Consider the following 21,042-nt stretch of genomic DNA (forward strand, 5'->3'; position numbering starts at 1 on the left):
CCTATCAGGAATGAGTACGACCCAAATTCTCCTGGCGCAAAACATGCTTCCACTAGGGCCCTCCGCATCACTGTGACAAACTGAAAATGGCTGAGACAAGAGCCTTCTTTGTGCCTAAACATCAGCCCCTGCCTTTTCCCTCCTAGCTGTAAGTAGGCTCGAACTACATGCAATCCTAGTGAACTTCCCTTTCCCTGCCTGGTCTGTCTTTGATCTCTGCAGGTGTTTTACCATGTGCCCTGACCCCAAGTGGAGGTCCGCTCTGTTTAGGCACACCATCCCTGGGTGCTTCCTTGCCGGGGCGACTAATTCACTGATCCTGTAAGCCCCAAAGTAGGCCAGTGTGAATGCAGCCCTAAATACCTTTAGTTCATTTTCCCCAGTGCATATTCCTGCCAGTGCAGTGTTTGCCCTCTTTAGAACTACGAAATCATTGGGCTTCCTCCTGTCCTTAATTTTGGGCTGCAGCCTTTCTCTGCCCTTCATGACCATTCTGCACAGAAAGGCCCCTGTAGGGTCCTTCCCAGTTGCCAGCTGAGAGTAGTAAGCGGCTGCGCTCGGATGTGATTGCGCCCATGATTTTGTTTTCTCGTTCTGGAAGCCCAGTCTATGAATGTCACTACCTCCTCCTGTGTCACTGCTTGGACCCCCCCAGCTTCTGTGATGCCCCTGAAGGTTGCCCAGCACTTCTGATATCGCTTCTCTGCCTTGGGGGCCAATGCGTTATCCAGCAATCTTATTAATCCAGGTCCTGTCGGTATTTCTGCTGAGCTGGTGGGTTTCCTGTGTCAACAAGGGTGAAATGTGCCCCTTTTTGATCCCACCGGACGCTCCGTTTTTTGGACCCTGATTGGCCTTTTCGTTATCTTTCGGAGAGCGCCCAATCAGGCGCGCCATCCCTTTCGCAGGCTTTTGCTGGTTCATGCCCCCTGGCGGCATTCTGCACAGGACCCCATCGGGTCGGGCTTCGCCCCACCGGCCTGTGCTCCTTTTCGTTGCTTAAGGCCTGGACACATAGACAGTGCACACCAAAGTCTTACATTAAAGCTCCATAAGAACACTGGCCCAGATTTACTAAGCCATTGCACTGGGTGCATGCACCATCAAATGATGCAAAGCAACCCAAAGTGGTGCATGGTATTTGTTACCCATATCAAAAGATGTCTTTTTCTCAGCACTCCTTTGAAACCCTTTGCATTAAAGAAGCATTATCAGGTGGCAGATCAGTGCACACACCCATAGGGGTTGAAGCAAAACCCAGACTAACACCAACTTGAAGAAGGTTTTAGCAGGTGAAATGTATCCTTTTCTGCAGATTACAGACTTGTTGCCTTTTATAAAATCTTCCTGATTTTGTCTAGGCTTAGGGATTTGTACTGAAAGAGTTTGCTTCTCCGGCAAATCCTGCTCAAGACAGAGTGCACCCACCTCTGCACTCTGTGAGAATCTGTGCATCACTTAAAGCATCCTTGTTAGAGCACCAGCGCTGGAAATGACAGCAGCAGCAGGCCAATCTTAATTCATACCACTCTGAACTGTGCTTTCCCCTTGTTCAAAGCAGTGCCATAGATTACATTGCTACACTGCATTGCATGTCAATTTAAAAAAGCTGAGCCACATTGTTGGTTGCAGTAAAGACCATAGATTACAGAACATGTTGACTGTCGTAAAACCCACATATGGAGACCCGTTAGCTGCATGAAAGCCCACACTGTGCAGACCCTGTTGACTGCATTAAAGCCCAGCCAATCGAGACTCTTTTCAGTGCGTCAAAACTCACCAAGTGTAGAACATTTTCAATACAATAAAACCCACACGGCTGCATTAAATCCCACCTAGGGATTCATTACGAGGTGCACGGTACTGGCGGGGTGGTAAATGTGCATAGGACATATACTTTGCTGTGCAGTAACACTGTGTCAGAACTGTACAATTGCGATTTGAACCCCATTGAGTGGAGAATTACTGTGTGGAACCAGAGTAAATAGTCGCAAAAACACCTGAACTGCTTCCATACACTTCAGAGCTGTAAGCAGGTGGTAAATGAAAGCGAGGGCCTCTGTGTGGGGTGGGGTGGAGAGAGAGAGGTGTGGCAAAGAGGTGAGGGAAGCGGCAGATCAAGTTTGATTTAGGGGATCATTGAACCCGTCCCCTGACAGAAAAAAAAATCAGGGGTTGAGGCTTGGCTGCTGCTGCAGCCAAAAGCCTCATGCAATTTAACAGGGAAAAATTACCACCCAAAATTGTGTCTGGTGATTCCACAAATCGGGTGTGAGAACACTGGTCCTCTCATTATCAGGTGGAGCCGAATTCCACACATTAATTATCGGACGCCAGATTAGTAATCTGCAGTCATGCCCACAGAGTGCAGTGTGACTAGTGTCTCTGAATTATTGGCAACAGGGTGCAGCCCCTGTCGGCTGTATTAAACTGCACACCGTGTAGCCCCTCTTGCCTGCATTAAAGCTCACAGAGAGTAGGCCCTCATGCCGGGGAAACATCCTTTACAACGCCACTTTTACAACGCAGTGCCTATACGACGCAACTTTTACAACGCAAACCATTACAACGCATTGCGCTGGGGGCGCTCTAGGATAGGGAATAAGTTTAATTTACTATCCAACACCTTCCCTAGTGTCCACGGGGACTGGAGTTGGAATAGTAAATTAAACTATTCACTATCCAGCACCCCAAAGCACTATGCGTTGTAAAGGTTTGTGATGTAAAAACCGCATTGTAAAGGCATGGGTGGTAAAAGCATGCGTTGTAACGTCATACATCCCTCATGCCGACCTCACTATTTGGATGAAATCTCTCACAGTGCACTCAGACCACACTGAGTGTTTTATAGCTCACAGATTATACATATTGTTAGTTGGATCAAAGCCCCCATAGAGCAGGCGCTGTTCGTGGCGGCCTGACAGGCCACACAATGCAGGATCTTCAGGCCTGAACTGTTACAAGCATCGCTACAAAATATCTTACCTAGGGCCACTTCTTTAGAAAGTATAACTGGCGTTTCTCCTTATTCAAATATTAAATATAGCTATTGTCACAAAAACAATAATTAGTTAGCTGTTGATTTTTTAAGCTCGCTATTCCCTGTGATGCTAACACTTATGTTCATTGTATGTTTTTGGATGTTATTTCACTTTGTAAATTGATGGTATTTTTTTATATTAACAGCTATGCTCTGGAAACTCCATACAAATAAAAAAAAATGGTATTCTGTTTTATTTTTTCCTCTGAAGATTGTGTCTGTAAATATATACGTTCTTGCTGCTTCGACAATTCATTTACGGATTCATTTAAGGAAGTCACAATAATGATAGGGACTGTGCTAATTGAGGTGGAATAATCTCCTGACATGCTGTACCGTCATCCGTTTCTTCAATTAATAACTAATTAATGCAGTTAGTTGGAAAGATGCAATCAGAGCTTTTAGTTTGTTGCCATTCATTCCACATCAACGTATAGGAGATGAAATAATTCCGATTTCTATGCAGAATCTAGAATATCATAACAAGCATGTTTCCTAGTGTCTGCCTCATCTCGATTCCTGATTCATTGCCCTAATGACAGAAACACCTGTCCAGAAGGGGCAGATTAGACTCCTGCGCCTTGTTTATGCCTATGCGCGTCCACAAATGTCCTGCTACTCAGCTTCAGTTGGTGACAACATCATCCGCCTACCTCCAAGCTATTTATTTATGTTGGGCGATCCTAGAAACAGCATCAACGATTTGGGGGTGGGGGTCGTGATGGGGTTGAAATGTATTTTGGTGGTAGAGGACGTCTCACAAAAATAGCCAAGACCCTTTTAGAAGTACTAATTAATACCTAGTACTCTCACTGCAGACTCCAGCTACCAGTGGCATCCAAATTGTTTTGTCCCCCTCTCTTACCTAGTTCCTAAGCCAGCTCTATTGCTACAGAGATCCATTAATCCACAGCTAAATTGACCCAGCCGTGCAATAATTGTTGTCACTGTTTCAAGTAATCAGTGTTGTAGATTTATGCAAAGATGTGTGGATCGAACCTGTCTACATCACTGGTGTGAGGAGATTTCCAAGTGCTAAAAAAAAAATTTTGTATGGTAATTTTTGATCCTTCCCTCCCCTGTGTAAGACAATGTTTCTTTACAGTCGATGGTGCCTTGGGATTCTGTTAACAGTCCAACTGGGCCTTGAGCTCTGACTAAAGAGCTGATGGTGTAAGAATGAACCTAGTAAGAACCACGTTGGCCGTTTTGAATAAAGTAATTTAAAACTTATTAAGCACACTTTAACTCACAATGGACTATCCTTAAGCCTAGGTTGAATCTGAACTCAAAAAAACTCAGCCTCTGTAAGAGCTTAGGGGTGGAAAGAGCTGGAGGTGTCAACGTTTACTCCCAACTTTTTTGCAACTTCTACAGTTGAGGAAGGTGGGGGCACAGAGTTCGGCGGCCATGAGGTCGGGAGAAAAGATTGCATTCCAACAAGCCACTCAAGCATTGGTGCTGTCCAGACTAGACTAGGGAAATGCAGTCCTCTCTGGTACAGCAAAATCTCACCTCACCCCTCTCAAAACAACCCTCTATGCAGCAGCAAGAATGGTCACCGAAACTAAGAAATTCAACCACATCTCGCCCGCACTCAGAGAACTAAAATGGCTCCCAATTGAAATGCGACTAGCTTCAGAACAGCCTACCTCACGCACAAAGCCCTGCACATAGGCAAACTGGAATACCTGGCTTCCAAACTCAAAACGGCTAGACCAGGAACCTCAGGAGCTCCAACACTCTGCTTCTCATCCCGATGAAAACATGCAAACAAAAAACCGCGGCCAGGTCGTTAGCTGGTAACGCGCCCAAAATCCGGAACTCTATCCCCTCCCCCACATCAGAACGATCCCCTCTTTTGCTAAATTCAAAAGTCTGCTCAAAGTCCTCTTCCTCAGTCTCTCCCTAGCGAACCGATAGATTCCACTGAAGTGCTTAGCAGGCACTCCACTTGACTTTGACTCTGTGTCCTGTGTCCTGTGACCTTGACCTCCTTTGCCTCCTGGACCCCTACCTCGTTCCCTCCTCCCCGAATAAGAAAACCTATCGGCTACTCATTTTGTGTGACCAGTACTCATCATGTTTTTTCCTTTCCATTTGCTACTCCTTTTGTTTGAAATCTACTAGTCACAAATCACTATGTCCTACTATGATCTCTGCGTTGCTTGATTTTATATATGACACTTGTTGTAAAGCGCTCTGATGCCCTCGAGTCCAGCTAGCGATTTATAAAACTCTTAAATAAAATTTGCGAAATAGCAGGATCTTTGTTTTATCTGTGTTGCATTTTTGATTGTTTGATCACATCCACAGAATGACTTCTATAAGACTGTTTTTAAAGTTTAGATTTGAGCCAAGGGACCCTATATCCAGGGATAGTTTTTGCTACATATCATCAGTGCACAATGTAGTGGTGATTCTGAATTAAGCTATTGAAGATAAGGGTGGCATGTTTATATTAAATAGAGTAGAGATAAGGTATGAGCTCTGCGGAACTCCTGATGCTATTGCTCTTTCTATTGAGGTAAAAGGTCCAAGTGTGATTGCTTGACTGTGACAGGTGAAAAAAGATTTGTTTCAGGCCAGGGCTTTATGAGATATGCCACAAACCTTGATTCACTTAAGGAGTAAGGTATGTGAAATTGAGTCGAACACAGCAGAGAGATCACATAAAATCATCACTGCATTATTTCCTGCGCCCAGGGTCAGTTTTAAGGTGTCGGAAACTTCCAGCAGGGCTGATTCAGTGGAGTGTTTAGAGCAAAAACCGTGCTTTAAGAGCATAGGAATTTTCCAGGAAGGAGATCAATTGTCCATTCACAAACTCCCAAGCATTTGGGTGACTGCAGAAAGCAATGAGATGGGTCGGAGGTTAGACAGTGTGGTCGGGTGTGCAAGAGATTTTTTTTTCAAGGTTTTTCTCATCTGCCAGTTTCCAGTCTGAGGGGACCTTAGCCATTGCTAATGAGGTGTCAAGGATTTTTTTAACAGAAGGGTTGACAATGTCTACAACTTTATCCAGAATGGCCGGGGGACCAGATTTACATGCGAAAATGACTTCTTGTGACTGTGACAGTGTGATCTTCTGAAAGGATGCCAAAATTACGGTCCCTGCATTTAAGGGGGTATCCAGTGAAACACAGTCAGAAGGGAGCATTGTGGTTTAAAAGCCCAGTTGAATGGCCAGTATTCAGGTCTTCAAATCAAGAAGAGGTCTGGTTGCATAGAGTTTGGGAAGGGGGAAGGTCCTTAGCCAATGGGTTCTGCTGTAAAAAAGATTTTAAGATATTAAAAACAATTTTACAATCAAACTAAGTCTCTTCAATCTTGTGAGTAAAGTAGTTTTTTTGACTGCCTTAATCTGGGCATGATATGCTTTTTAGGCTGCCTCAATTGAAGCGGGTCCTCTGAGTTGTATGTTTGCCACCATTGCGTTCTAATTGTTTGCAGAGCAATTGTTTCTCTGCTACAGTCGGAGAGAACCATACAGCTGAATGGTGGGATCTATGCTTCTCAGAAGATATTACAGGGGCTAGATCATTAGCTATATTCATAATCCAATTATTAAACATAGTAAGATCAGCAGCTAAATTCCCTGAGTGAGTCGGAGCAGAGATGGAAAGACATGAGGTTAAGCGATGGGCTAATCATCATCTTGCCCCATTTGCCTACAATGTGAGGGCCCATAGTTGTGGTGGACAGGGAAGGACTGTCTGGGTTAATCTAAATTCTAAGGGGGGTCAGGTTTTGATCTGACAATGGCTGATGGATAGGGGCTTCTACTATCAGGCTGGGGTTGTTACAGCAAACCCCATCCAGGGTGTGCCCTGTGATAGACGTGGGAGAAGTTACTAGCTGATTAAGGCCACACAAGTAAAGTTTAAGTTATCAATGAAATTGAATACAGCAAGGTTGTTGCTGATCTCAAGGTAAGTAATATAAATGTTCAAAGAATATTGAAGTTTGCATATTAAAGTAGAAGGTGTGCCGGTGCTTCTCCCAAGGAAGCTAAAAAAGTCGATCCAGGGACCAGAGGACGGTAGATTAGACCGCCTGCAAAAGATTGAGTGGGGCTGATCGTAAATCAAAAGCCTAAGCTTTCTGCTTCTTTCAGGGAATTTAGGTCAGAAGGATAGCATTAAAATGTATTGCAGAAAATTATGGCAAGGCCACCTTCGCATCCCATCTCTATCTTGCCTCTGAATAGTATATCCTGGTGGAAGAGCAAGGGCAATATCCAGGTTACACCATTCTTTAAGGCAGGATTCTGTGGTAAAAAGAAGGTCTAAATGAAGGTCTTCAATCAAGTCATGGCCCTCTTGTGCATGTTTGTTGAGGGAGCCGGAATTAATATGCCAATCTAATAACGACTTAGTATGGGTACTGTGGACCTGGATAGTGGCAAAGGACAGCTCTACTAAAAGACCAAACTCACATTTGCACAAAATGCAAGATAATAGTCCCTCGATACATGATGTGTCCCAAGCATGGACACAGTGAGGAACAAGGTGCTTACAAGATTTCAAATAGTCTGAGGAAAGAGAATAACCTGGAGTGACACGGACTGGGGGGGCTTGCGCTGGCCTCAGTCGGGGTGGGGACAGGTGCAGACAGGCTTGTCTTCAGCATGCCTCTGGCCTGTCGGTGGCACGTCCGCTGTATGACCGCGCTGCAGTCTACATTTGGAGGCTACAAGCTCTGACAGGCTCCATGAAGGAGACTTCTTCAAACGACTGTAACTCAGTAATGGCATGAGCACACTTATGTGCATGAAACAGCATGTAAGAGTGAATAAGGGGAGCGGTGAGCGCTATAAACAAGTCTTTAACTCGTGCATTTCTGAGGCAATAGCTCTGGTCGTGAACGCATAGCGTTCCAGAAACCTGTGAACGACATTTAACTCATACTGAAATAGCATAAGGGCAAGTACTGACAGCGTATTGGGAGACACGCTGTCTTTCTGAGGCAATTAGGGTGAAGAACCGTCCGTAAATTTCACGGACTGTCCGTAATTGGGACCTCACGTCCGTTGTCCGTGAGGATCCCTTTTACGGACGCCTTTTGTCCGTAATTTTGGCCTTGCAGGGAGCAGCCCTGCTCCCTGTGAGAAGCCTCACCACCCTGATGGGGCGCCTCGCGCTCCTCCTGGAGCACTAGAGCAGCCCCTTCCCGCCTATTGTCATTCTGTATGCCGGCTGATTGCCACATACAGAATGACAATGGGGCAGTCTGGGGGTGCTAAAGCATGTGGCAGCCTCCTCCTACCATAGTGTACAGCAGGGCAATCTGTTAGAAAAAAGCTAAAACGCCCATGCTGAACCGTGAAAAAACTGTTTATTTAAAGAAGTCTGAAGAACAAGTTAAAACGAAGGGGTTATCGTTCTTTTACTGTCCCATCATTTTAGAGTGAGGTATTTTCAATACTATATAAAAAAAAGCCCTTGTTACTGCTTTTTTTATTTTAAGCAACTAACACCCATTGACAAAGCCAATAGTCCTGGCTTCTTGTTGGTGTAATGATACTTGCTGTATTATACATCTGGATGCAATGACAGAAACAACATATTACCCGTCGAGCGGAAGACTATGCTAAGCGCAGATTTTTTACCTAGGTGTTTTAAACCACGCCCTTAATTACATCGAACACACACTTTGAAGAGACCCCCAAGTTTTTTACACCACTTAAAGGCGTGGAAGCAACACCATGTCACAGTCATCTCACATCCTGGCACTGTGCATCATGCATGACTCATGATTTCTACGTTTTCAGATTGCCTATGTGCAGGGGCATAGTGAACTCTCCCCCACACCTTGTTTTAGGAACTAGAGTGAGGTGAAGTTCTTGATGGGCCTCTTCTGTCTGCGACTCGGCAGACAAAGGCTCAGCTCATAATGTGAAAAGGTGGGAAAGTAAAAAAGTAAAGGAATGTGTGAATGGCTGGATGGTTTACTGAAAGGATGAATGGATGAATGAAAGGGTGAATGGATAGATAATGAAAGAAAGGATGGATGGATGAGTGAATGAGTGGAAGTATGGATGAGAGAAAAGGTAAAAAGATGGATGTATAGGTGGAAGGGTAGATGATGGGCAAGTGAATGGATGTATGGATGAGTAAGTGAATGGATGGCTGGATGGATGAAAGGGTAAATGGCTGGATGGGTGAGTGAATAGATGGATGGGTGGAATAGTGGATGGATGAGTGTATGGATGTGTCGTAAATAATTAATTTACCGGTGCTTAATTTCTATAATCAATAAGAATAACTCATAATAAAATAAGAGGCAAAATCCGTGATATTTGAGGTTTCTCAAAAGGGTTTTATTCCTATAAAAGGAATTGGGTGATTAGCATATTGGCTCGAGCCAAGGTGGCATACCATTCCGTCACCACATAGGTTCGGGAAGGAACAGACTGACAGAGTCAATGGTAATATGCGAATATGCAAGTATGCGACAATACATAATTGACAGACATTCATATATATAGTCAATGCATTACAGTAAAGGCATATGCAGGAGGCGTAACAGCTGAGAAGAGAGATAAGAATACATGTACGTAATACAAAAAGGCGTTACAATAGGCGTGCATGAAGGCGTAGACAAGAACGTCATTGAACATGATGTCACAAATGGGTGGACCCATGAATGAATCCAGCAGTGTCAGCAAAATTACATGGCAGAGATGCGCGCGCAGCGGGATGACGTGTAATGTACGTGTAACTTGAGGGGTGAAGGGGGACTTGACATTTAGCCCTACAAGTGTAGACGGATGTCTGGATGTCAGATCAACCTAATCCCAAATAGTATCTAATATCTCATGTTTAAGGAACTGCATTATCTGAAGGGAAAAGGTCTCTCGGACAAGTGGTTATTTCTATACTGGTTATGAGTGCGTGTATGAGCGTCTGCGTGTCTACATGAGACGCGAGGGGTGCGAGGGGTGCGAGGGAGGGCATGGGCCTACCATGGAAACAGGGCCATGAATTACTTGCATAGAGACAGTGAGGCCTAACCCTCTGCCCTGCAGCTGGAAGGATGTTGACGTGAATCTACCAGACAGGAATGTATTTTCGAGGAGTGGAGCAGATAATTCGAAGGTTGAAGGCAGTCTTGGCAGGCAACGGGTTGAGCCGAACACCGTTAGCCGCGCCAGAAGTAAGGCAAGGGTCACTAGCACAGAGGCAGCCTGGGCTGAGGGTATCGGAATCAGAAGGCAGAAAAAGACTCAATGGCAGAATTCAGGCCTACCTCGCCAGAGCTGAAAAACATGTAAGGTATACCACAAAAAGACGTTGGCATAGCATATTTAGGAACTGAATATCCAATCCGTTCATGGCGGATCGGAAAGAGAACATGTTAACGTTGGACGCAAATGTATTTGCGTCATCATAGCTAGCACAGGAGGGAAGTTACATGCACCTTAAGCTCGTACATGGAGTCGGTGGGGTCTAAGATAGGGGACACAATCGATCATAAAATTTATATTACCTCATATGGATGGGGTGAAAGGGTGGGTAGATGAATAATGGATGGATGAGTGAAAGGGTGGATGAAGGGATGGAGGAGTGAAATGATGGATGGAATGATATATGGTGGATAGGTTTGCAAATGGTTCAATATGTTTGGATATAGATGGGCACATAGATGGAAGGACAGAATGAATGGTGAAAGACTGATTGATAGATGAAAGAATGATTACACCTTGAAGCACCCATTATCTCAAGTAGCATTTCCTATACAATGACTTTCACGTTAATATGAGTCATTGTCTCTAAATAATGTGTGTGTGATGTAACGTACTCCGACACCCTGCCCTACACACTTGGGATGAGTAACACTATAAAATAAATTAAATACACGAGAGACGGTCTAAATGAAGATGAGGGGCACCATTAAAGGGTGGTAGCAAGGCCGGATTGGCCGGTACGGGCATTGAGTGTTTCCCTGGGAGGCTGGAAAGGGGAGGAGAGCAGTTTTGTTACTGGGGGCTGGCACTGCAAACCTCCTTATATATCCAGTAGTTTTCAATCAACAATAAGAGCGGCCTCACTTATATTCCGGTGTAGTTCACCATTGTCTGGTGACTAATGTACCTGCTGGAGCGAGATGCAAATTTATTTTGAATCGTCTAAGGTAGCAAGCTGCGGCCATACTGAAAAACCATGACGTGCACGGTTGTCTCAACCTAATGTAAACTTATTTTGACTTTTACTTAGGTGGTTGTCTATTTACCTACTTATACACTATTGCGCGACCACCTCTGACGTGTCTGTAAAACTTAACTATTGTCCCGAAGTTTTGTCCTGAATTTTGACCCTTTGTCCTGAATTTTGTCCCTTTGTCCTGAATTTTTACACTCAGCGTCCTGAATTTGCACCTATGCCAGTTGGTCACCCTAGAGGCAATAAACATAGCTGCGAGTACCAACAGTTTATTGGGAGATGCGCTGCTTGTCTGCGGCAATAAACAAAACGGTGGGTGCCAACTGCATATTGGAAGACGTGCTGCATTCTGAGGCGATGGTGTGAGAGAATGCGCAGCCTACTTGCAGCATTCTAAAGGCTGCAACAGTGACGGCGGTTACGGCCGAGGTTCCTCTGCTCATACACGCCCTTTGTCTGTGAACTCTGGATGGTTCCTCTATCATGCAAGCACCTGGTGAAATAAAACAGGCCCTAACCACAACCAAATAAGCAAAGGGAAGAGTACTAAGCACTGTGTGTAGAAATAAATAGATTTCGGGAAACAAGTATTGACAATTACAATTAATGTAAAGTGTGTATAGGTTTTTAACTATAAGCACTGGTAAGTAGAGAAACAGTTTGGAACAAGCATTGGTAATCACAAATGTTTACACTAAAGTTGAGGGTATATTGTGCTGGTAACCTTGTGTATTTGTACAATGGCAGCAGCAAGCATATCCCAGCCCCCACCTTTTCTTAGTGAAGAAAGTGAACCAATCCAAACATGGAAACAATGGTTAAACAGTTTGAATCAAATTTAATCATGATGGTGGGGTGAGGGGGAAATTTATGCTGTAAAAAAACAGTGCATCCTGCTACACAATCTGAGCATAAAGGGAAGGGAAATATATGAAGATGTATCCCAAACAGAGAAAGAAGATGAGGATGACCAAGCGGATGTGTATCAGGCTAACTTCAATAAGTTATAATATCATTTTGGCAAAATAAATATTTTTGTTCTAGAACAACACATTTTTCACGAAGGTTCAGGGAAAATCTGAAAAGTTTACAGCATATATAGCTGCTCTAAAAGGGTTGTCCATTAGTGTGACTTTGAATCTCCACCAGATCCCTAGATTTGTGACCAATTGGTCAGATGTACCAACAACCCCAAGGTACCGGAGAAATTATTGACACAGATCTTGGCGGTAAAAAAATATATATATGTAGTAGTTTGTGTAGAGCACACGGTAAAATACATGAAGGTAAGGAGGGTAAACACTGAAAAACAAACAACTCCTTCCACTGAGGTGAATGCCATTAACAAATTAGGAGTTCTTTCTTCGTATTAAAATGAGGATTCTAACAAGCAATCTTTATATAAAAATGATCACTCTAACAAGCAAACGGCACCAAATGAAAAAAACAAATGTTATCCTGGTGGTACCATGGGCCATCTTGCGAACTATTTATATTGCCAAGCTAGAACCTCAATATGTGGGAAATGTGGGAAAATAGGGCACTTCTCAGTAAACAGGCTATTTTTTTGTTGAGAGATGCATTCCTTTTTTGTCTGTTTTTGTTTTGTTGATATTCCTGCTTAAATAAAGGTTTTCAAAATAATATAATGGTGCTACACCGCTACATGTGCTGCAAAATACAACAAAAACACAGTCTTGATTGCGGTGTGCAGTGCTCACATCAATTCATACTACATTCCTCAAATTTGAACCAAAATATACTTCTTTTTGCATTGTTCAAACATTTATTTTTTGTTTATCATATAATCAATTCATCATTTTTAGTACCATATTGCTAGTACTCAATACATACTCATTTACAGAAAAAAAGTAATTTTTCATCAAAGCTTTACTTTGATACCAAATTTAACATATGACAATAATGTGAACACATAGCACTTTGTCAACAAAAACATTGTTTTTTGTAAATTTTTCATGCCGGATGTAATTTGGGACTGCAAGGTCCCTTCTTCAGGGGCACAACAAAACTCAAATGAAATGTACAAATTTAAACTATTATAATACACTGCATGTTTCTCTCCATTGTATTCTTTTCGCTTATACTCAGACATCAGTGCGAACATGTTAGTGAACTTTTGTTTGGAAACATTTCTACAAACCAGAAGGTCCTTAAACAGTTCAGGGAGGCCAATTCTCCTTTAGTTCTGGCTCCACATAGCTGAACCACCTAGACATCTTTCACTTTTCCATGCTTAAGCAACTCTTCATTATTGTTTGTGTAAGTGTCACTGTGTCTCTCTGCCAGATTGACTGCCATAGAAGGATTGGGGCAAGAGGTATTGGCCCACATGCATCAAAGTAGATTGCATTCGCAATCGGTGCGAATCGCATATTTCACCCGTTTGCGAATGCAATCTATCTATTTGAGATGCATGATTCTTTTTGTAGTTTTTCGCATTTTAAGAAATCGCAAGTACATTTGCGATTTCTTAAATGTCTCGCAATTCATGCGATTCGCATTTTTTGCGAATTTTTCCTATGCATCAAAAATCGCATTTCCAAAAATTAGAAGAAGTCAGACTTGGTGTAAAATTTTCGCAGTCATTGGGAAACTTGTTTTTTGCATGAAAACAGCTGTATTGGGCCTTTATGGAAGTGGAACAAGCCTTACAAAATTACTTATTTGTATTACATGAAGTAAAACAGGCCATATATCAATAAATATGTCAAAGGCTGATGGTGTGTGACCTGACACATGCACACAATGGTGTGTTAAAAATTAATATGTAACAGGAGGGATGTACTGATGTTCCTTCAAAACCCAACACAATGTTGTTTTTTTGATATGTTGGTAGGCAAACTTGTACATATGTATTGATACATTTATGCTGCTACTACCAGAAAATCTTTTTGCGTAGGAATTGCTGATGTTAACATTTAAAAGACATTTGGGTGTGTAAGTATAGTTCTGAAACTCTCATTCATTTGCACTGCTCTTGAAAGCAGAACACATATCACAAGTGCCTTGCTGATTGGCAGCCACAGTATATAAGGTAGGTGTCTTTCAAGTTCCCTCTTTTGTTGGGCTTCACAGAACCTCCAGGAGCATTGCACAATGGCAGCACTTTTCTTTTTGGCACGCCGCCACAGATTGAGAGTAGCAGCAGGATGGAGGAGAAGGCAGATACAAGAGCGAATATTTAGAGTACGCATAACCTTGCTTTGATGAGATTTATGATAGGTACTGGATCACTGGTAATTTATTTTTAGATTTAATTAATGAATTAGACTCTATTTTGCAAAGGGAGACTCGCAGGACAAACGCAATACCTACTCATGTACAAGTCCTATGCTCTCTACACCTCCTAGCTTCTGGTTCTTTTCAGGGAGTAGTAGCCATTGCTGTAGGTGTCTCCCAGAGCTCCCTTTCTAGATTTTTTAATGCTTTTTTGGATGCTATGTTGCAAAGAATAAGGAATGATATTAAGTTTCCTACTTCTCAACAGGATTTGTTGAAAACCAAAGTAGATTTTTATAGTTTGGCACAATTCCCGCATGTAATAGGTTGTGTGGACAGTTTGGAGATGGTTATTTGCTAGGTAAATATGAAAAATCAATTTATATTCACTTTCAAAAAATCAAATACTTTCATTGCTTTAGAAATTACATTTATATATCTTTGTTTTTAAAAAGGTGACAGTGCCTATGGTGTCCGGTCTTACATTTTGACTCCATACCTCAACCCAGCAACTAGAAAGGAGCAACATTTCAATCAAGCTCACAAATCAACTCGCAATATCATTGAGAGGACCTTTGGTGTTTTAAAATCAAGGTTCCGCATACTGCATAAGACTGGAGGAAGTTTGCAGTATAATCCCAAAATCTGCTGTAAAATAGTTGCTGTCTGTGCAATGCTACACAACATGGCAACAGAGAGAGGCATACATTTGGAAGAAGAAGATCTCCTACCACCAAATAACAATCAACCACAGCAACCCCCAGCCAGACAACATGGACCAGAAGCAGCAGAAGGAAGGAGAAGAAGAGCTGAGATTACACAAAATTATTTTTGAATAAGGTACAAGTCTTTATTATTGTTTTTGCCATAAATGTCTTTCAACAAACATAAGATGAAGTGCTTTCAAAGTAGCTTTTTCAGCAAATAACTAAATCAAATCATGATATGTTTGTATTGAAAAAAATCTTGTAAATATGAAACTGTTGGTAAATGCAACATTCTTCAAATAGACATGCATTTGAAAAAATTAGAAATCATGTTACTTTTTACCCCCTGGCAGACCTAAAGCCTTCCCAGCAATTTTTTCTTTCTCCAAAACCATTAGGCTCCCTTCTTTCACATTTCTATTACTACGTCTTGTCCCCGAATTGGCACACTCAGGTGGGTCTACATTTTGAGGACCCTCAACACTGTTAACATTTGAAAAAGAAATCCCTGGTGGTTCACATCTGTTTGTAGCTTGTACTAAATCATTCCCTCTCACCATTCCCCTTGAAATTTCAACAAAAACATAATTTAATTTTTCATGCATGACAACATTTTGTTTGCAGATTTTTGCTGCACAATTAGAAATACGTGACAACTGTCTATTCTGACCATGTAAGCTGGTCATTAGCCTCAGGTGCCTATTTACACTTTCCTTATGTTGCATTTTTATTACAGTGCACATTGAGTCTAAAGACTTAGCAATCCTGTCAAGTTTTTCAGCAGTTTCCTCATGGCCTTTTTTTAAAGTCTCAACCATCCTATTCATAGTGCTGTGAATGCCACCTAGTTGTTTAGACATATGTGCAATTTTGCCTTTAATAATTGTGACATCTTTGCCTTGCAGGCGCTGTATCTTCAGAATTTTGTCCTCAACAACACTGCCAGTGCAGGACCCGTCTTCAAATGTGGGCAAGTTTGATGTTCTGGGACGTCGTCTATAAAATTGACTTTGCCTCCTTCGCCTACTAGGCCTTGCATTGGTGACTGGTGTTCTTGGTTCAGATCTTGTCACAGGATTATTTTGACTGTTACCCTCCTCTGAATCAGTTTGCAATAACTGGCGTATTCTTTGCCTTTCATTCACTGGCAGATTAGCAGTGGAAGTACTTGGATTATTCCCCTCTTCATTGACATGGATTTCTAGGGTACTGAAATCCCGCAAATCTTGCTCTATTAATTGTTGAAGTAATTCTGTTTGAAAAAAGGTCAAAGATATCTTTTACTTTTCAAGTTGCTTTTGAAATGTGAAAATAAAAACAAAGTTACATTATGTCTACTTGTTTCCTTGACATGCCTTCATTAACATTGAAATTGCTCTGTGTCTCACTTAAAGTTACAGATATGCCTTTCACCCCACAACATCTTGAAAAAAACTACATTTCCCAAGATGCATTGCTTAAAGCATGAATAGATTTCTACTCTGGAGCAGGCAACTTCATATAATGTTATGTAATGAGTAAATGGAGTTTTGAAAAACAAGCTTTCCCTATTTTCACTTTGCCAAAGGCCACAATTCTTTAAAAAAAAAAATGGTTACATTTTATAATCACACTTACCTTCAGAAGGGGTAATGAGATCAGACGTGTCTATGTTGTGAACACCCGCAACTGCCTCAGTCAACAGTGTCCCTTCCACAAGGTCTTCCAACAGTGGCGGCTGGTGACATTTGAAAGTGGTGAGGCGAAAAATAATTTACCTACTGCACTGTTGCGAACGAGCGAGCCCGAACAACATAAGAGAGGAAAAATTGTGCATTTTCAAGCAAATTTGAGAAAGCAGGAAGGTTAATAAAGCAATTGCGAAAGTGCAGTTAGGCTCAGCTTGAAGGGAAAGGATGAGAGCAGTGTGTTGCCAGTGAAATTTCAGGATGAGCTGAGCAGTGGAATCGGCGTGAAAGGGAAGGGAACCATATGAGAGGGATTGGCACAGTCAGGGTAGTAAAATTAAAATAAAAGTGAGATAACAATAATGAAGGTCAGGGCATGGCTGAGAAGGCAGAGGAAGACGGCCGTGCAAGGAAGCAAGAAGCATGGCAGGGAGGTGGACTGAAGGGCAGTTAGTGATGGCAGAGCAAGATGGTGATGGTGGGCAGTGAAGGCCACTGAAGAGCTGTGCAGACAGAACAGTGAAAGGCAGGATAGTTTAGGACAGTGAAGGGTAGGGCATTAAGGGACTGTCACAGGGTAGTGTGCTGTTGAGACTTGTAGGCAGCAGAATTGAGGGCTTGTGCTTTAGGTTATACAAGTAGGACAGGGCAACAAACCGGAAAGCCTTAAATGAAGACAAGAGAAATGAGTCAAACTGCAGGGGACAGGTGCAGGAGGTGTACTAACAATACTGTTATTGGGCAGAGACATCTGTTCTCAATATCTATAGGGGCAAATGATAAATGAACAGGCCCTGTCCGTTTAAACAAAGCTACAGTTTCTGGTAACACAAGAGAAAGCGTTTGCACTTCCTTGCTGCAAAAATGGATTTGCTCAAAGAAAGCAATAATTCCGGTTAGAAAGGAGATTCTACTACTCTCTTCTACCTGGAGTTTTCACCAGGACAATCAAGGAGTGTCAAAAAAGACTACTGCCCGTCACCTTCAGAGACTAGCAAGCAACTCTGTAAGCAAGGGCACCTATAGGCCAGGGCCCCGTTGCATGTAATTACCCCTCAAAACTTACACAGAACACAACAGTTTCAATCTGAAGGCCCTTGCATACATATTCCATGCCTGAAATGCACCATCAAATTCAAAGTAAGTAAGTCACCCCAGAGTTATTTGATATACTGGTCTTAGATAAGTAGCTAACTCATCGAAATTAAATAACTAAAAAATCTCCCAAACATGACGTGGTACTTCGACAAATATGGCATCTCAGATACTGCGAATCCCAAAAACTTTTCATCATGAATTATACATCAGCAACTCTTGCTCCTCAACAATTGTAGCACGAAGAATAAATAGTGCAATCAGAGAAGACAAAATACGCTGGAGCGTGTCACATACAACCCGCTTTAAAAACAAGGAGCATAGTCAGCTAATGAATGCAGAACGTATGTACCTATATTTTTACAGCACAGCGTGCCTCTATGGGTTTCAGTTTATCTTAATTGATTTTACATGACCGTGTGATTAGGCGGACCCAAAGCCGCACAGTTCTTTAATTTGAAATGGCATGCATGCCTTACTCACCTAAATGAAGAGCCATAGAGTGTCCAATGCTACACTGGCTTTGTGCGGTAATGTCACATTAAGCTTAATTGCAGTTGAAGGGACTTCCGACTTACAATACGCATCCGAGTCTGATCAGCGCTTGAGATTGGACCCTCACACCCGTGGTACCTGGGCCAGGGCCATTATTCCAATTTTCAACACACGCTGCTGATATCGGGGCCTCTGCCCCAGGTGCATCACAAAGAGAAAATGCATGCACGTGACGTGTGATCCTCTGCACCCGAACCTGTGGCTCCGCGGCATGTCTTCCAGGAATCCTGGCTCCTCAGCTGCACTTGCAGCTCGCAATACACGCAGAGGGGTCGCGCGAGTTTGGGGCCGAGAGGGTGGGGGGTTAAAATAAAGTTAAAAAAATTAACTGACCGCAGTGACCGGGTCCGAGCCACCTCTGCTGTCTTCAATGGCGCCTTCGTCTTCTGTTCTGCTGGTGATTGGTCATACAGTGCGGGCCGACATCCTGCTGCAGTAGCCAATCCTGGTGCAGTGTTAACAGCGCCACTGCGCCAGAATTGGCTACGAGCAGGTACTAATCTGCCCATAATGAGGCCGAGGCCCCGGGACCCTGCCACAGTCTCTCTTTTGCTATTAGGGGGGTGGGGAGGAGGTCTACCAGTCTACGCATGCGCGGGCCTGTCGAAATAATTAGTACTCCTGGATTTTACATGCGCAGGCTGCTCGCTGCTTCTACGCTACTCTGCTTTGGTTGCCTGTCATTCTCTGCCACAGCCCCGCCCCCAACGGCCCACTTTCTTGTGTAATGCCCAATTCTGTCAGGCTTGTCCCGGGGCGGTAGCGCACAGTGCGAGAGCCTGAGTCACTGCGCGCCGCTCAAATTTGATTATTTCAAAACCTTTTTTAATTCTTGACTGTGCGGTCGTCCAGCTAGTGGGGCAACGCCCCAACGCCCCCAATGGACGGACCGCCACTGTCTTCCAAAGGGGTTGTAGGTATGTCTTTAGGGGGACCCCCTCCAGTTTTATTTGCAGATTTTACTCTGGTCGCAATCTTCTCCTTTGCGCGACTGCACAAGTCGTACCACCTTTTTTGTAAGTTGCTGATTTCACGGTGGGCAACACCAACAGCTTTAACCTTGGTTTGTATGTTGAGCCAAATATTTCTTTTAACAACATCAGGCACCTTATGTGACAACTTGCCAAAAAGTTGATCATGCCTGTCAGTCATCTCTTCAATAAGGATTTCAAGTTCCTTCTCTGAAAACTTAATTTTCCTTTTTCTTAAAGGCCCCTCTTCCTCATGATTTTCCATCTCAATTTCTCCTCAAAAGTGAAGCACACTGACTGCAGCAACAACCTCTCCAAGCAGCCTCCAAATCCAACTGCCAGAGCCACAGTCAAACCAGTTCCCAGGTGCCTGTGATTGCCTTACTGGCTTCCTGGCAATCAGAATAATGGCATTCATCATGTGGTGTTTTTCGCAATTTGCGAATTCGCAAAATGCGAATTCGCAATTAAGAATTCGCATTTTTTGCGCGAATCACAAAAAATTGCGATTTTCTGCAAATTGCAAAAAAAATGCGAAAAACATCATGAATAGCAAATTGCGATTCCTTATTTGCGATTCCTTAAGATTCGCAATTAAGAAATCGCTATTTCTGACAATGATGCATGTGGGCCATTGAGTCTGAGATGCAGGACAAACTCAATTCCAAGTGTAATATATCATTTCAGCACAAGAGAGGGAGGCCCACTAGGGATTTGAAGAAGTTATTCTCTGTGGTTTGCAGCGATTTTGGCGATACCACACCCCACACACCAGCCCCGTAAATTGCTGCTGCCTTTACTTGAGCCAGGTATATGTTTTTTATTGGTAATAAAGGTCTTGAACCCAGTTTTTGAGCAAAAGATTTAACAGCCATGGTACATCTCTCCATTGCCAGCTTCCTTCCACCAATTTTGACCATGATAGGTCTTTATCGAAGAGAACCTCCAAATAGGGAAAGGAGTCCACCACCTCTATTCTTTCAGTGTCCTCATGCAGATACAGTGTTTTGTCTCTTTTATTGGCCTCAGCTATTATTACAATTGTAATGAATCCATAAAGGAGACATACAGAGTTATCAGGTGTTGTAAGCCAAGCCCTGTTCTGGCGATTTACAATATATTTATCACTATAAGAGGGCCAAATCGTGTTGGGTGGAAGCATCAAAAGGATTTGGATATAAAATTAGATCCTAACAGTGCTGATCCAATCCTTCTAGTGCATCCTTCTATTTGCGGGGAAGAAGTATGCAAGGAGTTTCCTGAGATGTTTTCAGAAAAGTTAGGGTTATTAAGAGATTACCAACACCACATTAAACTCAAGTCAAAGGTTACACCCATTTTACAAAAAATGAGAACCCATTCCTCACCTCCTACATGCACCATTCTGAGAAGAGTTAGACAAACTACTCACATTGAATGTAAGTGAACCAATAGAATGCTCAGAATGGTTAGCCCCAATTGTAATTGCCCCGAAAGCAATGAAAAGTCAGATTAGACTATGATTAGACCTCTGCGACTTAAATGACAATATATGGGTGGAATGAAATCCCTTGCTCTCGATCCATGAAATTCTATCACTAATTGACAAGGCTTCCTACGTTG

This window comes from Lissotriton vulgaris, chromosome 5, assembly GCF_964263255.1.
Source record: "Lissotriton vulgaris chromosome 5, aLisVul1.2, whole genome shotgun sequence".
Classification (NCBI taxonomy): domain Eukaryota; kingdom Metazoa; phylum Chordata; class Amphibia; order Caudata; family Salamandridae; genus Lissotriton; species Lissotriton vulgaris.